The 24250-nt window shown below is 45.0% G+C and overlaps 1 protein-coding gene and 1 long non-coding RNA gene across 5 annotated transcripts in view; one reads left to right on the top strand and one right to left on the bottom strand.

The window, feature by feature from the left end:
• The window catches only part of LOC114490441 (LIM domain containing preferred translocation partner in lipoma), a 636657-nt gene that overhangs the window by 593691 nt on the left and 18716 nt on the right, over positions 1-24250 (bottom strand). The window lies entirely within an intron of this gene.
• Positions 13380-18309, top strand: LOC118498666. The gene is made up of 2 exons (XR_004901136.1): positions 13380-16399; positions 18254-18309. It is a non-coding gene; the product is annotated as an uncharacterized LOC118498666 (long non-coding RNA).

The raw sequence follows: 24250 nt of genomic DNA, 5'->3' as shown, positions 1-24250 counted from the left end.
TTCTTGGCTCTGGCTGCTGAGGTCACCTCTCTGCTATCCAGAAAGGCAGCTCTGAAGGAGACATTAAAAAGAAAATGCAAGAAACTGTTCGGCCTTCCTTTCTTCCAACACCGCTCCTGAGTAGGACAGGGTGCCTGCTGCCATGCCAGCTATGTGTGAGGGAATCAGGCTCTGCCGAGACAGACAGCCCAGCTCAGGACCAAAGACAGACACTACTAGTCCAGATGGACTCCTGAGATTTCCCTCCTTATTTCACTCTGAGAATGATGGTACTGACCAGGAGAAGGGCCCATTCTACACTCCATGTCCCACAGAACACAGCACACTGATGACGACCACCCATCACCACCACTTTACACAAGTGTAAAGGCAGAGAAGGAACGAAGAGGGGCGGCCTGTGGTCAGAGAGCACACCCGGTGCCTGCCACGCTTCCTCTGCCAGACAACAAGCTTCCAGAGCATGAGCCCCATGGAACTATCATTCAAGCCACAATTGTGTCATTTTCTAGCAACCACATTTTTAAAAAACAAGAAGAAGCAGGAAAAAATTCATTTTTATAATCTTTTGTAGCCCAATATATCTAAAATATGATCACTTCGTAAGTACTGAACATAGAATTTATTAATAAGAATTTACATTATGTTTTGTACTGACCTTTGAAATGGAATGAATAGTTTACAGCACATCTCAATTCGAACTGGCCACATGTTATGTCCTCAACAGCCACATGTTCTTATGATTTAACTTGGACAGAACAGGGCTCAGCATGAAGTTAGCACACTGTATGTAATTTTTAATATGATGAAATGAATGCTCACATAATGGATGGAAGGATGGACAGATGGAGCGTCCTTCCACTGAGAAAATTAGTGAACTTCCATGATTCCTTTCCCGGTATCAACCACACTTTAAATTTCCCATCTTGGGTCAGATCGGGACTGTAGACTTGATATCGCTTGGCAATTTCCAACCCTCCACATTTCGTGGCACACATAAACTAATCACTTAAATTCTGCGGCACACCAAAATCTATATATATTTTTGCCGAACTGACAAAAATAAATCGGTATGACTTTGAGTCATTGACACTGAATGACTATTGTGTTGATCATTGTCATTTTTTTTAATTTGACAATGTAAGGGAAAAGAGGTCAGTGTCCCCAACTAAACAGTCAGGTATGCATGTTTAAAAAAATTTTGTGGCACACCAGTGTGCCGTGGCACACCAGAGCTGAAAATCACTGATACAAGCTTCAGATAAATAGCATAACATCCATGCCTTCTAAACTTACTCCTTCAAGAATCACAAACTACATACATTGTCAGTCTTTCTAATTTTCTTAGATCAAAAACTAGTCAAAAGACCTACCTACTACTCATATGGGTCTCAAGGAGGCCACTGTACCTCCCTGAGCCTCTACTCTCCCTACCTTAAAATATAAGCCCGACTCTATACGTCTCATAGACTCATTGTAAAACACAAAGTAGTGAAAACGCCAAAGTATTATACAGAAGTAAGGAATCACCCAAAAGTTTTCCTCATTATAAATACATTCCATATGAGCTTAAAATATTATAAACTTTAATCATGCCTGCACACCCACATGCACAAACAAATATAACTGTGTGGCTACATGAACATCAGTATTTTAATTTCCAAATCACTATTCTTTTTTTAAAGATTTTATTTATTTATTTTTAGAGAGAGAAGGGAGGGAGAAAGAGAGAGAGAGAGAAACATAAATGTGCGGTTGCTGGGGGTCATGACCTGCAACCCAGGCATGTACCCTGACTGGGCATCCAACCTGCGACAATTTGGTTCACAGCCCATGCTCAATCCACTGAGCTATGCCAGCCAGGGCTCCAAATCACTATTCTTCCTTTTGCCCTTCAAAAGCCACAGAAGATAGGGTCACTCTGATTTTTCTAGGGAAAATAATTAGGTTTTCCCTGAGTCAGTACACTCCATGGTTTGCAGAACTGGGTAAAGCTTGCCTACAAAGCACAGACTAAAAAATGCTGGGGCAGGACATGAGCAAGCCTGGGAGAGGGCATGGCTGAGGCTCAAATGCCTTGTTCCAGATGGGCCCCAAAAAATGTCCTGTACAAACAGACATCACTTAAAACGTAATTGCTAAAATCTCCTCCACCCCACACAATTTGCAAGAGCTGAATGGTAATGACTAGTTTCATTCCAGTTTTTGGGCACAATACACAGAAATGTTAGGGGGATTAGAAAGGTGTGAGGCTGAAATGGGGGCTTTGTAGGGGCACCATTGCCAAGAGGAGAGAAGAAAAAAAAAGATGATCAATGTGTTTCTAGCTGGTGTGGCCCTGGCTGGTGTGGCTCAGTTGACTGGAGCATCCTGTACACCAAAAGGCTGCAGGTTTGATTCCCAGTCAGGGCACATGCCTGCACTGTGGTTCAGTCCCAAGTCAGGGCCCGAGCACGTGGCAACCGATCGATGTTTCTCTCTTAAGTTGATGTTTCGCTCCCTCCCTCTCTCCCTCCCTTCCCATCTCTCTAAAATCAATAAGCATGTTCTTGGGTGAGGATTAAAAGCAAAAACAAAACAAAAACAAAAAATACCTCTTTCAAAACTGCTGCTAACATACCGAGAAGGACAGCCACTCACAGACCCCAGAGATAAAGGAGCTCCTGTGGCCGTTCAGCACCCTAGTTTTAGCAAGGGAAAAACAAACAGCACAGGAAGAGTCCGTGGATGCCCAGAGACTGGGGGGCGGAGGCCTTGCACACAGGGACACAGTACTTGAGTGGAATGCCACGGCCTTAAACCCTGTAGGTCAGAATCCAAATCTTTGGTTGTTTCTGTCTATGTGAGCCCTGATTTTTTTAAAACCTAAATTAAAAAGTACCCACTGACTGACCCAACCAGATAAAACTATTGGCGCACAGGCTACAGACGACAATGCCAGGAAAAATTTAAAAATAGATAAACTCAGCTGCAAATTTTCTTTAATCCAAACTCTGTTCTACCAGCGAAAGATAAATTATTGTTCCCTTTGGTATTTCTCAGCCGCACATTCTCCTCAGCCAATGAAGTTCTCGTGGCAAAGTGGCCATCACAATGGGCCTCCTCCAGACCACGCACATGAACATGTCATCCTTCGGCACCTAACCACACACAGCAGAAGCCAGCCCTGTGCCCCCACCAGCCAGGTCTTAAAGAAAAACCAGAATGCTCTAACTACCGTGGCATGTGCTGTCCTAAACACAGGAGAAAGCAGGGCCAGCACAGAAAATTTTGTGGCTGTTGTTTTACAAACACTCCTAGGGCACTTGTTATATACCTGGAAATTCTCTAAGTGCTTCACAAACATTCATTTACTTAACCTTCCCAACAGCCCCTATGAAATAGGTACCATTGTCATTATTGCCATGTTGCAGTTGAGGGAACTGAGGCACAAAGAGACACAGAGCTAGACAGCGGCAGAGCTGGGCACTGAATCTGGGCAATCAGGCTCAAGGTCTGTGCTCTTGACTGCCATACTCTGCTGCCACTCAGCGGGTTCTGTTTGCCTTCCCTGCATTATTGTTGGGGGCAGAACACCAAAACACAAACATTCACATCTAGGAGGAAATATGATATGGGCACTCAGACTGACATGACTGACCCAGACTCTCTCTGAAGTCAGGTTACAGGAGAGGCCAAATCATAACCAGGAGCCCTGTTACTGATTTACTCTGAGAAAGCCCTGTCACGAGACCAGAAATATGCAGCATCCATGTGGTCGGCATATTCTCCATGCCTCCATCAGGAGATGGTCTCACAAGAGTGAAGTCGAGTCAAAGGCACAGGCACAGCAGGGCAGACAGACCGAAGCAGCCATCCCCCGATGCATGGTCTTGCTGAGGGGCCTGGAAGGCAGCTGAGCCTTCCTGAGTCCTGCCAAAACTGGGAGCAAGGGCTCTGGTCCCCATTTTGCAGAAGAGGACATGGAGTCTTCCAGTTTTTGTCACGAGCTACACTTCTAGGCAAGAAAAGCACCCTGTCCCTCATGGCTGTCATTATAAGTATACAGGACAGAGAGGAGACATAGTGCAGGAGTAGCACGTTCAGGCTTTGCAGCCAGACAACGGAGAGTTCAAATCCTGTCCCTGCCATTGTGTGACACTGCAAGTCACATTCTGCACTCTGATTTCTTCGTCTGTGAGATGAGGGAAGAATAAAAATCTCTACCTTGTGGGGTTACTGGGAGATCAGAGATGATACTAACAAACTGCCTCACACCTGGCACATGGCAGTTATCATTTAAAATAAAAGTAAAAACAACAATTGCCTGCTTCCCCCACTTGGGACCTTTCCTCTTGCCTCGTGGGATGGATAAAAGGGACGTGCAGCTCTTCCTTTCTTCCCCACTCTTTCGATGGTATCACTGTGCTCACAGTCACCTGAGCACGAAACCCCTTGACCCCCAACCCTTCAACCATCCAGTCAGGTTTGGTGTTCTTTCATAATTTGATGCTCTCTCCCAGGTTCCCCATTTTCCCTAGAAAGTTCTACAAAACCCAATGCAAGCATCACTGATCCCACAAAGCCTTTCTGATCATTCCCACCTCTGTGTCTCACACGTACTCAGTTATAACACTAACAACCCTGAAAGATAAATGAATAACCACGTGCAAGGCTGATGTTCACCAGTACACGGAGACACAGCAACAAGGATGGCTACAATATTTAAATGTCTCCATTCCCCTTGATAAGCAGCTTCTCCTCCAAGGCCCTCAAGTGTCTTCACATCACCCCAATTTTCCCAATCCCTCCCTTAGGACCCCCTAAACCTCCCCACAATCCAACAATGAAAAGGTTTTGCTCAGCAAGGCCGGTTCCCCTTCAGTACAAGGTATTATACATGTTTCAATATCATCTCCGTCTGCGTGGACAACTCAATTACTAAACTACATGTTGATATACACACATCTGTCCTGGAACAGGGCAGATATTCATCTCTGGGTAGGATGCTTCTCAAGGGCCAGAAGAACACAGCTCCTCAGCATCCAGGTCTCCCCACCCAGGGCAAGCCCATGGCCAATGCTGAATTGATTCACAATGTCTCCTTTGCTTCCCCCTTCTCCATAGTGGCCTGACACACATCTGCCCCGCTGTATGCAAATCTGAAGTCAAACCCAGTTTGACTCCCACCCCCCAGCTACCCAATCATCTCCCTGCCCTCTGGCTCCCCTCCAGTCCATCCTCACGCCCTTCTGATGATAGGACCTAGAGGCTCCACACCTCCAACGGCCCTCTGATACAGACAATTTCAATCCACACTGGCACAGGGCTGTGGCCAATGTGGTGGGAGCGAGGTGGGGCATGGGGGGCCTGAGGCTCATTCTGACCTCATCCTAGGAATATAGAAACATATTTCCTCAAAGCACACAAAAGGTAGTAAAGAAACCTAAGAAGATACCCCTTTAAAAGTTAACCAAAGCTGTTAAAAAAAAAAACTCCTTGTATTTTTATAACCTACTGAGGTTTTAAAAACAGCTGTACATCAAAATGATTCACTCCTTCTTCCCTCCTCATCCAGTGAAGTAGGAAGGGCAGGGTTCACTTTCCCCAGTATTAATGATGGGGAGGTGACTGCTCCAGTAACACAGGTGGTTCACATCATGACTGAGGCTAAGTTCTAACCTCCAGCACCACAATCCAGCCAGAGCTGTTCGCTGTCCCTGAGTCCGTATGTCTCCTTTGTACACCAGCTAACGGACTAGGCTGTAAACACACACCACAGAAGTCTGTCACTCGCTATGTCCTCATGCTGCTGTCTTCTCCTGAGTAGCATTTTCCACCTCTGAAAGTATGGATTTGTGTACTTTGTTCTGTCTTGCTTCATAGACTGCAAGCAATATGACGTCATGATTTAGCTTGTCTCCTTCACCACTACATCCCTAGCACACAGAACTCAGCACCCACACTTGACTGTGAAAACAAAGGGGGATTTGGCATCAGACCCAACACTGACGCCCTCCACCCTCAGTTACCAGCGGCCTAACCATGGACAAATAATGCCTCAATCTCTTCATCCTTAAAATCCAAATAATGACACCTACTTCTCAGTGTGTTTCAGAGGAATTAAAAATATATATATTCACCAACAGTCCACACAAAATAAGCAGTTAATACATGCCTGCTTCTCCCTTTTTCTACCAGTCCACAGCTGTGCTTCTTTCACCAGCCACCCACCCCAAATGGCTTCTTCTCCTATCAATCACCCCTCCTTGCCTGCACCACTCAGGACCACAAGTATGCCTTCTCCACCTCTGAGTGTCAACCCCTCCCACAAAGCCCTCTGAGGCAGGTGTCCAAAACTGGGACCTACGCAGAGCTCACAGCTGAAGCCCACCACATTTTCGTGTCTGCCAAGCTCTGACCTACTTCCCAGCCAGAACAAAGCAGGTGATGTTGGTAGTGATTCAGCAAGGTCGTGTGTTTGTTTTTAACCCTAGTCATCTTAAACGTGGGACATAACCCCAAATCATGAGCTCACAAAGCTCAGGGCTGAATGGTCTATAAAGCTCAGGCCATCAAGCCCAGCTCTCTTATTCGATAGATACAGAATCTGTGTTCTAGAGAATGGCAGTGTCTTAGCCAAAAACAAACTCCCAAATTCCCCAAAGATCAGAAACAACAGCACGGCTCCAATTACATCCTAAGAAAAGGCCCTGGCTCGCCTATCACTTTCCCTCATCTCAGAAATGACTCCTTATGTCTCCGAGCTTAAATTCTTTCTGATTCCATTCCAGGCAAATGTATTCCCTCCATTATTAAATATTCTGCCTCATTCTATATGAGGGAACATTTTTGTAATTTCCAGTTCAATGAAGTACAATTTACACACCTAGAAACAAAATCACAAGTGTTTCAAAGTCTAAGAGATGGAGTAAGAAAAGAACACAGGACCAGAAGTGAGGAGATACGGGGTCTAGACTTGGTTCTGCACTAACTACTCACATGACCTTGGGTGAGTCCTTCTCCCCTCCAGGTCCCCTTTTTCTCAGAGTAAAAAATGTGGCTGTTGGGCCATAGCCTCTCCAAGTTGCAATATGCTGTGTCTCCTCATCTCCTCCAATACAGTATTATCACCCACTATCCAAAATAATTAAACTGCAACTCATTAAGTTCAGATTTTTTTCCCATAGTGCAACTGGGTACGTACGCTTTAGCATTGATCCGTGTTCATCAGTGAATTGTAATAAAGCTTTGCAAAGACAAGGGTCCCATTTATGTAATAATGTCACCCACACTTTGTAGATTCCATAGAGTAAATGTTGCCAGACTGATGAAGTTTTATACTAATGCGACGCTGCAGGGTGACGGTAGGACAGTCTTCATTACATGAAAGTCTGGGCTTCCTGACTGTGGATTTCTTCACAGTGGTCCTTTTGTTCCAATAACCCTGCAGTGCCTCAGATCCCTGTCTTACAAACTATGTGTAGAAGCAGCTATAGATCTTACAGAATATTCATAATGGGAGTACCTCCTTGATTATGTTAGAATCATTCTGATTTTCCCAACAGTCCCTGAGAGATGATTTCAGTGAATAAGAGAGGTAATCCAGTTGGAGGTAATCATGTTGAAAATATTTGGCAAAAAAATTATCACATAAAACTTTGGGTCAATAAAGAACATTGTGAGCTTAAGTCACAGAGCCTCAGCTGAACCCAGAGGACTCATTCAAAAAGAGTGGTACTCAGTAGATTTCTAGACAGTACCAGGGTTTGCAGTAAGTCACACTATCACTTCTAAAGCTGCTAGAAAACTCAAGGTACTGATTCAGAAATGGTACCTCTCTTCTGTTTCCTATTGCTCCTTCCCCCCACAAAAAAGTAATAATAAATGCCAGGTGATCCAAGCATAGTCTTTGAAACATGTCCTCAAAGAAGATAGCATAGGTTTCCCAGTTTTCTTTTCCTACTAAGCACTCATAAAATAAATTAATGGAAAAGGCCTTGTGCATTGAAGTACTCATAACAGTGTTATTTATAAGAGCAGATCATGGGCAACAATCCATATTCAAAAACATGTGGATGGCTGAATTTTAGAAACAGTATTCGACACAATGGAATATGAGAATGAGCATTAAAAATATGAGAATTATAAATAATTTAGAAATGTGTATGAATATTCAATGGGGAAAAAAGGCAGACAAAACTGCCTAGTAAGAATGTGTGTGAGAAAACATTGGTGGACAATATCTTAATAACATATATCCTTTTGAACAATGATGATAAACCAACAGCTAATGGCATGACTCAGGACTCTTCCGTGAGAGTAGGGAAATATCTGAAGCTATGATATTGATACAGTGGTTAAAACAGAATAAGACAATCAGAAACTCCAAGAAAAAAAAAGATTGCATGAGAAATCATGAGCAAAATTTAAAACCAGTGCAAAAGAAAAGGTTAATGGAACTTCAAGAAGAAACCCAGAATAGATTACAAGCAGGTAAGACAGAAATTAGAAAGACAGAAAATACAGATATCATAGAAAACATTTAATTTTCTTCTCTCAACCAAAAAAAAATTACAGCCTTAAACTCCAAAATATACAGAACTGTGCACTTGCATATATATACACACATATATATGCCAGATGATCATTACAGAACTAAAACAAACAAACCTGTGATAATTCTGAACAATTAGAAGGATCTGTTAGATTTTGATGCTGTGGGAAAATTCAGTCCCCTGTAAGTAGCTTAAAGGTGGTGACCTCAGAGCCTTAGAAAAGGAAATGAAACCACAGCGCATAAATATTGAGCAATAGTTACCTAGAAATCATAATGTAAATGTTGATTGTTTTCAGCTTTTGAAATCAACCCACAGACACAGCAGAGGACTCAGTTGTGATTACAAAACTTTATACAGCTGCTTGTACACGTGTATCCATTATAAACACTGAGATGCGAAGTGTATAAACATAACTGGCAAATTGCAAGAGTAGAAGTCGGAGAGGAAAAGCGGAGAGAAACCCCGACACGTGTTCTCACAAAAAGGTGAGAAAATAAGTACGGCCAAAAGTTGAAGTAACAAAAAAATGGAGATTTATACATACAATATTAACTTATAAAGGAAACTAAAAGAGAGGTAAATCAATCAAAAACTAGGAAAAGGGTTGGGAAGTACCAGTGGGTATAAAAAGCCAGTCCTTGCCTATCATAAAAATTAATGAATGTACATAAAACTAATAACTCAAAAACTAAAGATACAAGGCTGTTATTAGAGATACATCAATAACCACCAGAAGAATTAGAAATTAAAAACAGTTACAAGTAGACAATGGAACTGGGATGGAGAGATATGGGACAAGAAATTCTTGGTTATTTTATAAATGCTTTTTTGTCTTATTTGATTTTATTTTAATTATGAGCGTTTATTTTAAAATTCTTCAAAATTTAAAGGAACATAATATTCAAAGGAAAATGGACTAGCTGCAAAGAACATGACCAAGAGGTCACAAAAGTCAAATGCGAAGGGGCTTTCTTGGGAAAACCATCACAAAATGTCACTCTTACGGAGATTACTAAACGGCAACGAGGTCCTCTTTTAAGTCACTTTGCCCCTTTGAAAAACTCCCCTCTTCTGCTTTTCTCCCTAAGCTCTTTAACTCTCCCTAACATCTTCCTAGGAAACCTTGAACATTCTATGCCCCTCAACTCTCTTCTCTGGCTTCCAAATGAAAAGCAGTCCCTAATGAAAACTTGAAAATGTAAAGAATCCCTGAGGAAACCCTGAAATCAACAGACAGCTCAGGCGGCAGTCTGTGGCCTAGAAGCGCACCACGGCAGGAGGCTGGAGCTATAATTAGCTGCTTCTGGGCAGACAACAAGGACTCCTGTTCCCTGGAAAGGAGGTAATTAAAGGAGGCAGTTTCAGGCCTGAGGTGGTAAGTCTCAAGGAACTGTGGCTCCGGGCAATCCCAACCTGCACCCTGAATGAGGAAATAGGAGCCCACAGGCCTGACACTCCATTCCTGAACCATTTTTAATTCTCCTCTCTGGTTTCTAAAGCCAGGGGAATGCCAGCCATCAGCCCAGTCACTTCTCTCTCTCTCTCACTCTTTTTTTTTCTGGTCACCTAGAACCTATTTACTGGGCACCCATGATGTGCCAGGCATTGTGCTCAGTGCCAGAAGGAGGACAAAGGTGAATGAGACCAAAAGCCTGCCTGCCCTCAGGAAGCTGGCAGGTGAGGTGGACCTAAACAGAAGTCATAGCTCCCCGTGCAATGTAGGGGATGACCCACATCAGGAAAGAAGGAAAGAAGGAAAGAAAGAGGCGGCTGCCTGCTGGGATGCCTGAGGGGGACCCCCAGAAACCATGCAGAGGTTCAACCTGAACAAATGGAAATCACAGGGGCATGTGAAGGTGAGGTGGCTTTCTAGAAGGTAGAAACTACATGTGCAAATGCACCAAGTCTGCAAATGGGGTTGCCTATGGGAGGAAAGGAGTGTTATCCGCTGTAAAGAAGGATACAAGGACTGGTAAAGATTAATGTGCATGGCTCCCCTTTACGGGATGCCTCCCCCATGCCAGCACAGGCTCTTGGTAGACAGTCTCTCCAATCCTGGCAACCACCCTGCAGGGTAAAAATATTCCCCCACTATTTTACAGAGGAAGGAGCTCAGTGGGGGAAGACAATGTTCCCAAGATCACGGAGCCATAATGTATTGGCACAAACTCAAAGCCAGGCCTTTTGGGGTCTAAAACCCAACCCTTTTCTCCGGGTGCCACCAACAGAGGAGAAAAGGTGTCTCTGCAGTCGTGGCTGGAGCTGGGTCGGCCAGGGACCATGTGCAAATGTGTCTTAGTGCTCGGAGCAGCGTGCTCATGAGCTCCCATTGTCAGGATTTCCAAATGCCACGGTGCTCCTGTGTCTGTGCCTAATGACTCCCTCCCAGAATGTCCGACAACTTAGCTGTCACACCATCTCAGCACTTAGGGCCTTTCAAAACCTGGGCCTGACAGGACACTTATCTCCCAGAATTTCATCACACAGCATGACCCAACAAAACCCACAGCTCTGAGCTCCATCGCCAAGAGCCTAGGAAGTCAGGAACCCCAGCTTCACACCCATGTCTCACACCTCAGCACCCACCCACCTGAGACGCTCCAAATGCAGCCAGGCTTTTGTAGGTGATGGCACAGGACAGCAGCTCTGCCTGACACGTATCTCAAAACACAGGTGGGGAGGTCTGCCTCCTGCCGTTCTGTACCCATCTGCTTTTCCCCCTGCTTAGCCACGAAACACTATCCCCATAAACTTGACAGGAGTGACACCAATTTTCCTGTTTGGGAAGAAGAGGTCCAGGGGAGGGGAGGCTTCAAATAGGACGGAATCATGACCTTGTCATGAAGAAAAGATCTGAGATCCAACTCAGCTACAAGATATTCCCCATTTTCCCATTACAAGTGTCCCCATGATTTAGGAACACTGCTTTGCTATCCTTTCATACAAACAAAAAGACAAAAAGCCTGGAATTTAACTAAAAAAACAGACTGAAAATTGATCTCCCTACACCACATCCACTGACCCTTTTTCTCTTGCCTCAACCCTTCTTGTAGACACGTGAACGCCCTTGGCCTTTGCTTGGATGTCATGACGTCTGAACCAAGATTGGTACTGGGACTCACTACTTAAATATAGCTGTGCACTGCATGCCTTGGCCTGTGTTTGTAAGTTTGCAACACACTGGCAAGTGTTCACCTGGCCACCAACTATTCAGATACTCCCATGTGAATTTTCCATGAATTCTTCAAAACTTTCCAGCTTATGAATGTAAAGGTACTTTCCAGGCATTCTCTCAACCACTGTTAACAGCCTTACACTGTCATAGGAGGTAAGAAGTAACTTATACTGGGGATGAGCATATGAAGGCAGATGAGACAAGTCCTTTCCTCATACATCAAATACTGTATTGAGCAATTAGTTGGCGTAGGCACTATGCTGTGTTAAGTGCCTGGACAGAGAATTGAGTAACACCTGGAGGTTGCCCTCAAAATATTCAGCCTATGGCTGAGTAATATTCCATTGTGTAAATGTACCACAGAGTTTCTATCCACTCATCTATGGATGGGCTCTTGGGCTGCTTCCATAGCTTGGCTATTGTAAATAATGCATCAGTAAACATAGGGGTACATTTTTCTTTCAGATTAGTGTTTTGGGTTTCTCCGAATATACACCCAGAAGTAGAATCACTGGGTCAGAAGGCCACATCATAACATTTGTGACAGCATGGATGGACCTAGAAGGTATTATGCTAAGTGAAATAAATTACTCAAAGAAAGAAAAATACTACATGATTTCACTTATATGTGGACTCTAATGAACAAAATAAACAAACAAACAAAACAGAAACAGGCTCCCAGAGAAACAAACAAACAGAGAACAGACTGATGGTTGCCAGAGGGGAGGGGCGTTAGGGGTCTGGGTGAAAAAGGTAAAGGGGTTGAGAAGTACAGATTGACACAAAATAATGAAACAGTCATGGGGGTGTGAAGCACAGCACAGGGAACATCGTCAGTAATATTGTAGTAACTGTGTATGGTGCCAGTTAGACACCGGAAATACCACGGGAACCACTTTGTAAAGTGATTGTCTAACCACTATGCTGTGTACCTGAAACTAACACAAAATAATGTTAATATTAATAACATTTCTGCCTCTCTCTAAAAATAAATAAAATATTTTTTAAAAAAAAAACAAGAGTTAATACAGCAAAAACCAGGCCACCCAGCCCTGATTCACAGGCTCCACAGCAGCAGCAATGTGTATTTCCCATAAGCCAGCATTCCCGGACCGTTCTAACAAAAACCGAAAATGAACTCTCCAATTATCTCAGCACTGCAACCAGCTGCAAGTGGTGGGAGGAAGATAAAGTACCTGATAGGTTAGTAATACACAGTGGAATCATTTCATGCAGAAGGAGGGGGGAGGAGGATAGAGATAAAAGAAAACTTTTTCCAAGAGCTTCCAGTCACTCCCTTCCTGGGCTTCCAGTTACTAGAAGGCACCAGACAGAGCAACAGAAACTAATGAACTGGGAATTTCCCAGCTCCTTCTGGCTCCACACACCAAGGCTCTGAATCCAGGTCCACCCACTTCATCAAGATCAAGGACAGCAAAGATTCAGGCGACCCTTCCACACCTCAAGCCCACTGAAATAACCAAATCTCATCCACCCTATTATCTACTCAGCTTTCTCTTCCTAGTAGACCCCTTGCCCAACCCTTCCAGCTCACTCCTGCTCATCCTTACAGGTCAGCTCTGCTAGCTCCAACCACAGTAGCCACACAACAAATTCTTATGGAATTAGAGAAGGCATATCTGCTTTCCTCGCAACCCTGCAAAAAAAATGGTTTAACAGCACCTCTCAACTTTAAGAAGGAGCCCAAGAGACTCACTCTTCAACTCCGTATCATCCCAGGTCCTGCACTCTAGGGTCCCACCTGCCTTCCCAGCACACAGCTTAGCAGGCTCAACCTGAAGGACTCTGTATCCTTCAAAGCTCAGTTTAAGTCCAGTATTTCAAAAACATAATTTCCTGCTCATAGAACCTACCCCTTCTTCTAAGTTTCCAAGGCACAGTCTCATTACTTCCCCTACACTGTCTAGTCTTGGAGAGTTTATTTTTTCATGGGCACATGTCTTCCCACCCCCGTCGGATGAGGAGCTCCTTCTGGGTAAGTCCTCACGCCCAGAACACCTCCAGAGCCATGAGTCATGGCACACCGCAGACATTCAGAAACTATCGAAGCACAGTTCTCATGGCTGGAGGCAGCCATACAAGATGGAAAACCAGCGTCTCACCAGTGCCCCATCTCTACATTTTCACCTAATGTGCTTTTTACTGTCTTCAGACTGGTTCCTCCAGTTAGAGTCACATCTGGGCCAGTCAAATCCCCAACTGAGAGTCTCCCACCAAGAGGCACAAATCTCTTTGAACACCTGCAACAACCAGAAATCTCCCACACTTGATGCGTTCTACCCAATTGTTGGGTATATGCTCTTAAATACTGAGTTCGACCTATCTCTATGGTCTTCTTGATTAAATCCCTATGAGCAGCAGGGGAGAGGGGATGAGCACAGGGCCAGTGGGGAAAGCAAGGCAACACGACAGCTAAGGTGTCGACTTTAAAATCACACAGACCTGGGTTCACATACAGCCTGCCATCAGGGAAAGGCACTGAACCTCCTTGAGGCTCTCGTGGATATTAGAGGTGGAACAGAAACATAACTCAGGCAGAGTGTTTGGTACTTTAAGCATGCAATAAAATGGCAGCTATCATGGTAATTAGTTCTATTCCTGTCTCTTATTCCAGTTTGCCATATAACCAGAGTGCTGATCACACCCCTGGACTCTCCACAATGTCTGCACACCCATCCACAGGGTGTTTGCAAAGCCTCAGCCACCACCCTGTTCCGTTTGCTGCTGGTTGGCATGACTGGAAGCATGGACTCACCAGGCTTCCCATCCAAAATGCTGACACTAAGGGGACAGTGCAAAAACAGAGAAATGCAGATTCTTGGGCTACTGCCTGGAAAGGTGCTGTCCACAACTCTGCAAAGGTGACAAAGGACACCAGATGCCACAGCAGCTGCCTCAGTCGCCTGGAGCTGTCGACATCGCTCAAGCCTCTACCATCATAGCCCCAGAAACAGACAACAGGAAGCAGGGCAAAGGTGGAAAAGGAGAGAATGAAAGAGCACATGACTCGGTGTGTGTTCTTCACAGCCAAGCTTCCAAGTCACTCGCTGCATTGTGACTTGCCAGCCATGAGCACCAAGGACAAGGGCACATCCTCTGCCCACTTCCACTTCCTACCTGTCAATGAAGGTTGCAAGCAGCTCAGGATGCTGAGAAAGTATATCCTCAGGCAAAAAAGGCCTGGGATCCAGTCCTGCCTGTGCACTAACATTTTTGTGACCTTGGGAGGCTGAGTGACCTCTTTCAGCCTCGCTTTCTTCATCTCTACAAGTGGAGGTTGGCCTGGACTGCTGGATCTTTAAATAACTGCAGATGCCTGACAGAAACACCCAGGCAACTTTGTTCTAATCACTTGTGTGCAGGCCTATCTCTCAGGGATTCGAATGAGAACTAGGGAGGGAAGTATGTTTATATTTTTTAAATTCTCCAGTTAGTTCTGAAGGTTATGAGTCATCGATCAGTCTTAAAGACCCCTACACCCCCTTCACCTGAGACCATTATGACTCACCTTAGAACCTGGCACATGACAGGCACAAAATAAATGCTCACTCCTTCTGCCATCACATCCACCCCCGGCCCAAAGCAATGGGAGCCACACAGGCTCCACTAGGCAAGATGGCAGCTGGTGCCACACGGGAAACTGTGCTGGCCTACCAGACCCACTCCTGCATTTAAAAATACCCAAGGTCCATCACTGGGAGGTTCCCACCAATGGAAAGAACAGGAAGAGGATGCCTGCAAAAACACACATGCCCAAAAGGACAGAGCTGAGTTCTAGAATAGTGCTCCCCAAAACTTACTGTGTACACACATCACTCGAGGGACTTGTTTAATGTAGATTCTGGGGTGGGGCTAAGATTATTCGTGTTTAAAAGATCCCATGCTATACTGATGCTACTGGCCCAAGAAACAGACCCTGCACAGAAACGTTCTGAGCACAGTCACAGCAAAGAGTAAATTTGCACATGCATGCTGGGCGGGCATCTAGTGTGTGCCACTTGGCACTGTGCTGGGGCTGGAAAGACAGAAATGAGTATGACATGAAAAAAAGGCATCTCAGGGTATAGTCACAATAAAACATGCTTTAAATTCTGTATCAGAGGCATAGCTAAGGTTCCATGAGCATTCCAGCAAAAAGCCATTTATAATATTGGGACAGCATGAAACAGAAAACCACAAGGAACAATAAGGAGGTAGCTACCTTGCAGAGGAGAAAAATTACAAAATAGTATGTACAGCATAGTCTTACTTGGAAGCTCTAACCAGGTCACCAAGCTGTATTTGTATGACACACTACCCGGGGTAGTTTAAATATGTTTAAGTTGAAAAAAAACAAGAAGAAGAAGGACATATGATAGAAATTGTATGAGACCAGGAAAGCCAAAGTTACTATCTGGCCCTTTACAAAAAATGTTTGCTGATCCCTGGGCTAGAAAAATAGAGAGAAACACAGATACAATTATACACCAAATTTCGTGTTGGTTATCACAAGCAGCTACAAGTGGATTATTTTCTTCTCTGTGCTTTTCTACATATTCCTAATTTTCTTCAGTGACCATAAGTTATTTACAAATCAAGGTTGCAAAAAAGTTCTTGCCCTTTGAGCAATTCCAAATAGTCTTAGAAAATAATCAGAGATGCAGATAAAGAATTTGCTGAAAAGAAAGTCCATCGAGACTTCCAGCAAGATGGAGGAATAGGTGGACGCACCGTACCTCCTCACACAACCAAGATTAGAACAACAATAATTTACAACAATAATTTACAGTCAAAATAACGCCCAGATCCGGCAGAGGATTTATCTGAATGGAAGTCGGGCAGCCAAGAAGTTGAAATAGACCCGTACATCCGGACTGGTAGGAGAAGACGAGCTGGGCGGGCGCGGGGCTGGCTCGGGTCGGCGGTGCGTGGAGGTCGGGGAAAGTTTGGCGCGAAATCGGCTCGACAGCCACCCGGGGCGCAAGAACACAGCGGTGATCCCTGAGTACGCAAGCTGCGGCTGGCAGACCCAGAGGGGTAGCGATTGTGGACCAGGACAGAACTCGCAGCCTGGGAGCCCAGAGAAGGGTCTGTGTCCAGGAGAACGGAACTACCGCCATTGTTTCCTCCCGTCCCAGCTCCCGCTCCCGCCCCGCCCCCCACATAAACGTCACAATCTAGCGACTGGGGTACCCAGCCCCGTTGAGCACCTAAGGCTCCGCCCCCCACCATAACAAGAGCAACTAGACCGGGGGGGGAAAAAAAAAAGGAGAAATAGGGGAAAAATATGTTTTCAACAGAGCAGATCAGTCCCCCAGGACTCATCCTTTTGAGTGACCAAGAAATAGCCAATCTATCATCTGATAGATTGCACAGTTCAAAACACTGGTGATCAGAAAGCTCATGGAATTGGTTGATTTTGGGCCCAATTTAGATGAAAGGATGCAGGTTACCATAAAAGAGATGCAGAAAGATATACGGAGGAGAGCCAATAGTGAAAGGAAGGAATATGAGTCTCAAAACAATACAGTGGACCAGAAGAAAGATAGAATCAACCAAGCAGGAAAGCATGATGAAATAAGAATTCAAAAAATCAAGGAAAAGATTAAGAGCATCCAGGACATCTTTAAACATTCCAATATCTGAATTATAGGGGTACCAGAATCGGAAGGGGAAAAGCAACAAATTGAGCACATATTTGAACAAATAATAAAGGAGAACTTCCCCAATCTGGCAAAGGGAACAGTCTTCCAAGAAATCCAAGAAGCTCAGAGAGCCCCAAAGAAGTTGGACCCAAGAAGAAACACACCAAGGCACGTCATAATTACATTAGCCAAGGTAAAAACGAAGGAGAGACTCCTAGAAACAGCAAGAGGTAAGGGGACAGTAACCTACAAAGGAGTTCCCATCAGACTGTCAGCTGATTTCTCCAAAGAGACCTTACAGGCAAGAAGGGGCTGGAAAGAAATATTCCAAGTCATGAAAGACAAGGACCTACATCCCAGATTGCTCTATCCAGCAGAGCTCTCATTTAGAATGGAAGGGAAGATAAAGTGCTTCTCAGATAAGGTCAAGTTAAAGGAGTTCATCATCACCAAGCCCTTATTTTATGAAATGCTAAAGGGACTTACCTAAGAAAAGAAGATAAAGAAAAGACATGTATAGTAAAAGGACAGCAAACTCACAAATATTAACAACCACACCTAAAGCAAAACCAAAAGAAACTAAGTAAACAATTAGAACAGGAACAGAACCACAGAAATGGAGGGCACATGGAGGGTTAGCAGCAGGGGGGTGGGAGGAGGAGAGAGGGGGAAAAGCTATAGAGAATAAGTAGCATAGAATGTAGGTTGAAAATAGATAGGGGGAGGGCAAGAATAGTATGGGAAATGCAGAAGCTAAAAAACTCATAAGTATGACACATGGACATGAACTAAAGGGGGGAAATGTGGGTGGGAGGGGGGTACAGGGGGGAGGGGAGAGAAGGGGGAAATGGGACAACTGTAATAGCATAATCAATAAAATATATTTTAAAAAAAAGTCCATCACAGTGCAATTTACAATAATGAAAAATTAGAAGCTCAAATGCCAGCTACCAAAACCAGATGATTAAAAATTCTGTTAAAAAAAAAATTCTGGTATATTCTTAAGATGGGATAATATACAGTCATCAAAAACTACATGTATGAAGAATTCCTAATGCCATGAGAAAGTGCTCATTTCTGCTGTTTGGTGAAATGACAACAAACAAAAAACTGTGTATACTGCAAGCCATCAAGTCAGTAAAATGTAAATGCACCCAAAAGTAATGAAAGGAACTACTCAAGAATATTAAAATTATAAATGGTGTTTGTACCTAAATAGTGGATTTCTGAGTGATTCTCATTTCCTTCTTTATTTGGTTCTGTATATTTGAAATACTTTATTATGAGCATGTACTACTCTCCAATACCACACATGCTATAATAAAATTTGGGTTTGTTTTTGCTTTCGATTCTTCCCGAGGGATTGAGAGGAAGTTCAAGAGGAAGACATCTGTGCAGCATTTTGAGGAATGAGCAGGCTTTAACCAGAGAGAAACAAAGGGCCCTCCAGCCAACAGGAAAGCACGTGCAAAGAGTCACAGGCGTGCAAGATGGTGTGACCAGTAGCACACACTCAGGGTAACTGAAGAATGCAGTGCAATGGCAGGGCATGGCAGGAGACAGTCCTGACACTGAGGCAAGGTCAGATGATGGCAGCGGGGAGGTGCTCACAGGAAAGGATTTTTCCCACAGGCCGTGGGAGCTGGAGAGTGAGAAGGCAGGAGGCCAGCTGGGATGCTGGAGGAGGGATACCTTCCCTAAAGCAGAGTCAGGGATCGCCACAGAGGCCCATGCAGAGCAAGAGAAGGGAAAAAGAAGTGTCTTCCACTCAGTTCCAAGCCCCAGTTGGTTCTCTTTAATTTTCTCTTAATGGGGTTGTACCTATATTTGTACCTAGAAATAAAATTAATTGGGAAATGAAACCACCACATTTTTATTGACTCGGGCATTGCTAGAGGGCCTCCTCCAAAAACTAGACACAACCTATCCTTGACGTTGATTCATAAGTTACTTCTGATCATCGGGCCCAGGAGCCAGACAGACAAAGGAGAGCAAGGCCTGAAGTGGCCATCGCTGGCCCAATGGACCCAAGGCAGAGTGAGGCTGAACATAAGAGGAAGAAAAGGAAGAAGGCCTCACACATGAGGGATGAGGAGGACAAGGTAAGACAGGGCCAGGACGGTTACTTCTGCAGCCGGGGGTCATGATCCTGGAGGACAGAAGAGGCTGCAGAAAGGCTGTGCTGAAGTCCCCTTCTCGCCAGAATCCTGGCAGGATGAGAAATGGCATTCCTGTAAATCAGAGGACTGTTGCTGGCAGCAGACACTCAGGCCTGCTCAAGAGGACTTTACATGGAAGTATGAGAACGAGAGAGGAACCTATAAGTGCTGAACAATGCACTGGGCAAACAAGTGTGTCCCAGATACAGGCACTACAGAAGGGCGGGGGCTCTGGAATCTCAGGAGAAACCAAGGGAGAGAGAGACCAGCAGGGATAGGCCTCCAAGTGCCCAGAGGCACTGGGGCCAAAACAGGAAATGAGTTGGAGAGCCGAGGCAGGGACCTGGGAGGATATCTCAGTGCAACGATGCAGGACTGCCTGTCAGGGATGCACACACAAGCCAGAGAGGAAAGCTCCACTCTGAAGATAGAAGCAACCTAAAGGAAGGTTGCCATGGAAGATTCAGCACAGGCTTCAGTGATGGCAAAGTCAAGGCCATGGGGTCAGCACACTTCAACAGGGAATGATCAACAGGGAATGGGGAGACTTAAAGCTACATAGGGCCCACATCAAGGATTTCAAAATTACTCTGTTTCTTTCTCAGTGGCCAAATATGCCTGAATGTCCACAAAGCCACCAAGCTGCAGTCCTGCCAGTGGGACATTTCCTCTGCATACTGTGCATGCACATGCGTATAACAACACTTCGCCGTTTCCTGTGCAGACCGCAACCTCCTAGACACAGACATGGTACCTCATTCACCCTATATCCATTCTCTGGTCCCTGGAATGACAAGCAATGAGCATGGAGACAACAAATGTCCTTCGTGATGCACAAGCCAGTTATGACTCTTATAGCAAAAGGCAAACTGTCCAATAAACTCTCACTGGCTGACCAACAGTGTGACCCACAGTTCAGGGAACCATAGAGATGAAGTGATTACAGGAGGTTTAATTCCAGCCAAAGAAGAGCAGTTGGATGCAGTGGGCAGAGGACAAACATCGGAAGAATGACACTATATTGTCTTGAGTTATGATCCGAAGAAAGGGAGATTCTGGGACCTTGGAAAAGCAAACAGTAGCCAGTAACCAGCAAGATGATCAGAGTAGACCCTGAACAACAGAGAAAAGAGACCAATGAAAGTGTGTGGGAAAAGGCACAACATGAATGATCAGCCTAATGGGCAGGGCATGAGTAAGGGAGCTAGGAACACCAAAGAGAGGGGAGAAGGAGCTAAAGGGAAGAGGCTGTGGTGCACTCACTGGGGACAGACTTCTCAATGTACTTTGTTCTCCCCATCTGTGAAACGAGCTGAATCCATGAGTCCCTCCACGCACATGCAGGCCAGGAAGCAAGGAGAGAGCCTGGACACCCTGGGAGCTCAACCCACCACCCTGCCACCCCTGTCTAAGTGAGACCACAAGAGCCTCACTTTTCACACACTTGTGAACTGGGAGCGCTGCAGGTCCACCTGTGCCAAAAGGACATGAAAGCAAAAGGCTGTATACTGAATTGACCCCAGCTCAGCAACATTCTCAGGAACTCTTATACTCTATGCACTTGCCACATAGTCCATCCTGCCAGCATCCCTGACCCTCCTTGGGCGGCAGCCATCACAGTTCTCCCCAGATGGCTTTCCTGGCTCCTGCAGGCAGCTCCACCTATCTCCTGTTCTTCTCCAGCTCTTTGATGCTTCCCCATAATATGAACTCCATGCCCTTCTCTGGTATTTGGTAACCATGAAGTGCCTTCCCAGCGACCAGCAAGGTGTACTGGTACTTGAATCCTTAATAGATAACATCAGCATTCCCATTGTACAGATGAGGAAACTGAGGCTTATACAAGAGCTTATCTCCATCTTTTCCAGGACCACCCCAACTTCTAGCTGGGTGTCTCTAGCTCCTGAACCACTCAAGAAAGATACAGCAACCATATCCAGTCTTTTCTAATCTAATTTCTTTGCTGCTGAATAAACCCAGTAAGCAAGGTGCCCAGGACAATCCTGGGTTTTCATCACATCACTATCTTTCAGTCTCCTGTGCAGTCCAGGTTGCAGAATCATGAATGTGGCTCAAGGCTCCAGTCCAAAGCAGATGCCATCACCCTGGCCAGACTCCCTAGCCAGCTCCAATGCTACCACCCACCTCATTACAACTGGTCCTCCCTCCCAGTCCTGGAGACTCCACACTGGCAGATACCCTGACATGGGAGTGAGGACTTCTCTCCTGCACTGCAAACAAACCCCTCTCTGAGCTAGCTGACCTATCCAACCATCACTGGATCATCCCCAGGTCTGCTGCCCGTTCCAACACCAAGCCTTGGGCCACCCAGCTCCTTCTGCTGGTCTCCTCCTCGGATCCATGCCCCACCAACCCCAAACTGGTACCTGGTAAACAGTTTTGCACCTTTTCCCAATTTCCATCCTTCCATTTATTCATTATGGTCTCTATGACTAGACTTAATTGACCTGCTTCAAATTACAGCTCAGAGAGGTCAGGTGACTTGCCCAAGACCACACAGCTAGTAAGTGCCAGAGCTGGGACTTGAACCCAGCTCTCCTAATTCTAAGGCATGTGTTTGTTCCACTAATTCCCAGTTTCTCTCCATTGCAGCACTCAGGAAGCCACCTACACATGAGAAGGTGGGTACCACATCTTATTTATTCTCTTTACAAATAATGATTGCAACAGGAGCCGACAATCACAAAGTGTGCACTGAAGGCCGGGTACACACTCAGCACTTTACCCACAGCCTTAGGAAGTGTCACTGTTCTCATTTTCAGGCGAGAAAACTGAAAGAGTAACTTATGCAAGCTCTGACCAGCTGGAGCCCATGCTTTCAGACTAGCGCAGTGCTACATCTCCTGTAGTTCAAATGCAATTCCTAGTGCACAGCAGTGGTCAAAGGTTAAAACTATGGGTCAACTGAATGAGAAAATGCAGTTGAAGACAACCAAATGGAAGGTGCTCTTAAATAAGTTTGTTTTCCTTTTTCAAAGCTGATGAATGCTAGCTGTCACTCTGCAGTAGAACTGAAAGTAATATTGTTCTTAGTTTCCAGTGACAGTGAGGGACAGACTGCCAGTCAGAATTCCAGCTTTGCCTCTAGCTTTGCTCCTGACAGCTGTGTGACTCTGGGCAAGTCCTTCCCACCTATCTCTGATCTCCTTTCCCCATCCATAAAAAGCAAGCAAACCAGCAGTTGGACTAGGTCAGTAGTTCTCATCAGCATTGGCACCACCCATGAGCTTGTCAGAAATTCAAGTTCATGATCGACTGCATCAGAATCTCTGGGCTGCAGCTCAGAACACCCTCCAGAATGACTCTGACACTCTGACATTCCTTCTAGTTTGAGAACCACTAGAGCGGATGATCTCTATGATCCTCCCAGCTCTACCCTTCTGAGAACCTCGAGTGTCCACAATGTAGGATCATCAAACTCCTCCCAATTCTGCCACTTTGATTTTGATCTAGCATGAGTTAAGTCAGCTGGCTTTCTCACCTGGCCATGTCCGAACTTCCTCCTGTGATTGACACCGAAGGCCCCAAGAAACAAACAATTACTCTACTGCACTTCTTTTATCCATTTACCACCTCAGCAGAATGCATTCTGCCACTATGTTAAAAAATAAAAGTAAAGAAATTAGCAAGGAAGCCACATGAGGAGCACTGTATTATCCTGGCACCATCTTTTTTAAAACACTGAAAAGGGGGTTTATCCTGGAGGCAAGTTAATAAGGAGCTGCCATATAATCTGAGAAGGTGCCTTTCTAAGCCCAGCACTCTCTTTGGTACGAACAAGCTAAAAGGACGAGAGAGCATTTGCTTTGTACTCCAATGACACGTGTACATGAAACAAATCATTTTGTCCTTAGTCCTTCTATGTCAAAAGAAAAAAAAATCCAGATAAACCTTACAAGTATGAAAACACATCCCAAAGAATACTACCTTCTCTGTGCAGACTATCAACAAATAGACTGCTCATTGCTGCAATCCTGAAATAGTTCCTAAAAGTCTATTGTAGAACACGAATGCATGAGTAAGTAAATGAATGGCTGAGTAAGTAAATGAATGAATGAAGGAGAGGGCACCTTCTCAGTGCTGGTACTAGGGTGTGCAGAGATGAACAAGCTAAAATGCTATTATGAAAGAACTAAGTTCGAGTGTAGTGTGGGCGATACCAAACCTGCCCACCAACCCACCCACTCATCCATGCAACTCCCCACCCATTCAGCAAGTGTTCCTGCTACACTGGCCAGATTCCAGGTGAGAAGGAGTGTCTTAAAGAAGTGAGAAGCCCACAATGAGATAGGCACGTAGATAACTATAACAGAAGGTGTGGAAAGTGCTCAATGCCATGCAAGCGGTACACATAAAGGGCCATGAGACGTCACAAGCAGAATTACTTCCTGTTTAGGGGCAAAGTATGGAAATCAAGGTCAGCTTCAAGGAGGAGGTGTGGGACCCTGAAAATCAATTCGGATTCAAACAGGTGATGGTGGCAGGCAGGGAACGGCAATCCAGAGTGAGGAAATGTGACGAAGGCAAGAATGAGGGAAGACAATGAAAACAAGGTTCCAAAAGTCTGCAGGTCCCCTGAATGGCAGGATAAAAATGACAAATGAGGAGACAGTGAACAGATCTGTGGTCACCAGGGGCGGGGTGGAGGAGGGAAGGGTGAACAGCTGGATGACAGAGGGCAGATTTGAGGGCAGTGGAAATACTCTGTATGAC

This window comes from Phyllostomus discolor, chromosome 2, assembly GCF_004126475.2.
Source record: "Phyllostomus discolor isolate MPI-MPIP mPhyDis1 chromosome 2, mPhyDis1.pri.v3, whole genome shotgun sequence".
Classification (NCBI taxonomy): Eukaryota; Metazoa; Chordata; class Mammalia; order Chiroptera; family Phyllostomidae; genus Phyllostomus; species Phyllostomus discolor.
This window is presented reverse-complemented; position numbering and strand designations above follow the sequence as displayed.